The sequence below is a fragment of the Oncorhynchus masou genome, chromosome 15, assembly GCF_036934945.1.
Source record: "Oncorhynchus masou masou isolate Uvic2021 chromosome 15, UVic_Omas_1.1, whole genome shotgun sequence".
Lineage (NCBI taxonomy): Eukaryota > Metazoa > Chordata > Actinopteri > Salmoniformes > Salmonidae > Oncorhynchus > Oncorhynchus masou.
In genome coordinates, this window is record NC_088226.1 from 75,496,232 (window position 1) to 75,500,578 (window position 4,347).

Genomic DNA, 4,347 nt, shown 5'->3' on the forward strand with positions numbered 1-4,347 from the left:
GGACCCGTACAATCCAGCTGGGCTTGATAATCTGGACTCTCTCTTTCTAAAATTATCCGCCAAAATTGTTGCAAGCCCTATTACTAGCCAGTTCAACCTCTCTTTCGTATCGTCTGAGTTCACCAAAGATTGGAAAGCTGCCGCGGTCAGCCCCCTCTTCAAAGGGGAAGATACTCTAGACCCAAACTGCTACAGACCTATATTTACATTTACATTTAAGTCATTTAGCAGACGCTCTTATCCCATCCTGCCCTGCCTTTCTAAGGTCTCCGAAAGCCAAATTAACAAACAGATCACCGACCATTTCGAATCCCACCGTACCTTCTCTGCTACGCAATCGAGTTTCCGAGCTGGTCATGGGTGCACTTCATTGTGCACCCATGGGGCGGCAGGGTAGCCTAGTGGTTAGAGGGTTGGACTAGCAACCGAAGGGTTGCAAGTTCAAATCCCCGAGCTGACAAGGTCATTCTGTCGTTCTGCCCCTGAACAGGCAGTTAACCCACTGTTCCTAGGCCATCATTGAAAATAAGAATTTGTTCTTAACTGACTTGCCTAGTTAAATAAAGGTAAACAAACACTTGGGACAGAGCACAGATCATTTGAGCGCTGGTGTGCCATCCTGATCAAATGCTCTATTGATTTAATGACATTAACTGTTGACCAGTTGAAGAAGGATTTTATTGAAATGGATAACACGATTAAAGAAAAACGCACAGCTCTACAAACAGCTGTTAATGATGATGGCATATTCAATGAACTGATGAAAACTAACCAAGCGCTCCAGGACAAGTTGTCTACAGAAATAAAGGAACTTAAAATCAAGAAATTCAACCAAGACAAAAAAAACAAGGCCGAGGATAAAGTCTAGTCCTGGAGAAACCCTGACAGGAGGTCCTGCTCCTCCTCTCCATGGCAGACGCAGGAGGGATGGCACTTACTTCGATCCACCGCTGTCTGATCAACGCTCCACAACCAGCGCCTCATCGGCTTCCAGCGGTAGTTTTTTATCCAAGGAGAGACTGGACGGACGGAAGGGCGGAGGAGGCCGCAGGCACGCGCATCGACGAGATGTCGCACCCGACGGGGTAAGAAGAAACGACTATCAGAGGCAAAGGAGACCGTTCACACGGTCCCAGAACCCACGGGACTGAGTGTCTTTAATTTATCAAGCAAGATATTGGGCCCTGCCCATGTCTCTTTGCTTAATAAAGGGTTATCTTTTGTGCCTACAACCCAGTGCAATGATTTTGATGTTAAGGTGTGTTTTTTAGAAACATTCGTTTAAGGAATACTTTAGCACCCTAATTCTGACACTTCTATTGAACCAGTAGGTTGCTCTCCTGCACATACTCCGACTCCTTTTAGAAGCAAGAGTTATTTTATACCTCCAGCCAATCGCAATCACTCTATTGAGACATATTGCAGACTTGTGGAAAAAGTTGGACATCTCTTTAAGAATACACAGGGGTCCAAATCTTTCCATAATTTACCTAATGATGAAAAACAAGCTTTGCTTGATTTACAATCTGATACTTCAGTCCTTATTCGTCCTGCTGATAAGGGTGGGTTGGTTGTACTCATGGATAGGACAGCTTATGTACATGAGTGTCATAGACATCTGCTTGACAACACCTTTTACAAGAAACTCAGAGTGACCCCACTTCCCAATTTCAGAATACTATCTTGACTGTCCTAGATGGGTATTTAAGTTCTGGTCAGATAACCAAAAAAGAACACGACTTTTTGGCTATTCAACACCCTAAAATTGCCACTTTCTATACTTTGCCAAAATTACACAAGAATGTTACAAAACCTCCAGGGCGCCCTATTGTAGCGGGCATTGATGCAGTAACGGACCTCTATCTACTTCTGTTGACTTTTTTATTAGACTACTCGCAGAACAGCTCCCCTCCTTTGTAAAGGACACCAGCCGTATGATCCCTATCATTGAATCTCTTGATCCTCTCCCTGAGAATACCTTGTTAGTTACTTTTGATGTTGAGTCGTTATACACTAATATTCCACACGAGGGCAGTATTGAAGCTATGGAACATTTTCTTCTGCAACGTGACCCGAAGGAACTACCTTCCAGTGCATGCATTATAACATTGGCTGAAATAGTACTCACACACAACTATTTAATGTTTCTAAATTGTTTCTTTCTTCAGACAAAGGGTACTGCTATGGGATCCCCCATGGCTCCTAACTATGTAATTTGTATGTGGGTTACATGGAGAAACAGTCTATTTTCAATCCTCTCAAAACTGTTTTCTTGCCTAACATCATTATTTTTAAACGGTATATTGATGATGTTTTTGTTCTATGGAGGAGTGATGCCAAACAGCTCCAGGCGTTCCATGCTTTTCTTCACTCCTGTTCTGAGCATCTGAGATTTACTGTACTTTCTGATACGTCAAATCAGTTCTTGATTTTCTGATCTTGTGTGAAGATAATGTTCTATACACTGATCTTTACAGGAAGCCTACTGGTCGTAAGTTTGTTGAGGGCTGATAGTTGTCACCCACTTCCCTTGAAAAATAGTTTGCCCTACAGCCAATACTGCAATTGAGAAAATTCAAAACAAAACATGACCTTTTTCAAGGTCAGTCTCGCAAAAAGACGCATTCTTGTGTTCTAACTACCCGCTATTCAAAGTGCTCTGAACAAATTAAGGGAATCGTTCACAAACATTGGCACATTCTAAAATCCATGATAGTCTCGGTAATGTGTTTTCGGACCGTCCCTTGGTCGTATTCCTGCGGCGCAGAAATCCCAGAGACCAATTGGTACACTCTGATTTACCAAGATATTCCTGAACGAATGTACAAATGTAATGGCTGTGCTCAATGCAATGGCACTTATAAATGTAGATCCTTCAGACACCCACAAACAGGGAAATCGAACCCAATCAAAGGTGTTATTACGTGCTCCACTAAGGCAGTTATTTATCTTATAACTTATCCTTGTGGTAAATAATATGTGGGTAAAACAAAGCGCAAATTAAAAGTACGTATCTCAGAGCATCGTAGCACCATAATGTGTAAAACCTTTACTTACCCAGTTGCGGCCCAGTTCTTGGAGGCAGGCCACTCGATTTCGTCTCTGCGTTATATTGGCATCTAACATGTCACCCTCCCTAGGAGAGGGGTTGACCTTGATAATTTATTGTTAAAACGAGAGGCTGCCTGGATCCTTAACTTAAAGACCCTTGCTCCTGTCGGTCTCAACGTAGACTTTGATCTGAAGCCATTCTTGTGATTATTGTAACTTTGTCATTGTAATTGTTTGTAAGCTTGTGTAGTCAAAATGTAATTTATGATCGTATGCTATCCATTTGTTGTTTGTATGCCATTTTAATATTTGATGATTAACCAATGACATTAGGCCACTCTTGGCTATGATTACAGACACCTGTGTCTTTTGACACTATATAAATGAGTCATCCCGCAGTGTTTGTGATTATACCCTGATGAAGACAGCTTGGCTGTCGAAACGTTGGTAATTACATTTTTGCATCTAAGCTCCTAGAGTGTGCGGCTCTTTTATTTTCAAGTTTTCTACTCCGCTAGCCAGCACCTCGCCTAAATAGGTGTGCGTTTCTTTTTCTTCTACATGGGTGCACTACAGCCACGCTCAAGGTCCTCAACGATATCATAACCGCCGTTGATAAGAGACAATACTGTGCAGCTGTATTCATCGACCTGGCCAAGGCTTTCGACTCTGTCAATCACCACATTCTCATCAGCAGACGCAACAGCCTTGGTTTCTCAAATGACTGCCTCGCCTGGTTCACCAACGACTTCTCAGACAGAGTTCAGTGTCTCAAATCGGAGGGCCTGTTGTCCGGACCTCTGGCTGTCTCTATGGGGGCGCCACAGGGTTCAATTCTCGGACCGACTCTCTTCTCTATATACATCAATGATGTCTCTCTTGCTGCTGGTGATTCTCTGATCCACCTCTACGCAGACGACACCATGCTGTATACTTCTGGCCCTTCTTTGGACACTGTGTTAACCTACCTCCAGACGAGCTTCAATGCCATACAACTCTCCTTCCATGGCCTCCAACTGTTCTTAAATGCAAGTAAAACTAAATGCATGCTCTTCAACCGATCGGTGCCCGCACCTGCCTGCCCATCCACTGCTCTGGACGGGTCTGACTTAGAATATGTGGACAACTACAAATACTTAGGTGTCTGGTTAGATTCTGTAAACTCTCCTTCCAGACTCACATTAAACATCTCCAATCCAAAATTAAATCTTGAAATCGGCGTCCTATTTCGCAACAAAGCGTCCTTCACTCATGCTGCCAAACATACTCTCGTAAAACTGCCTATCCTACCGATCC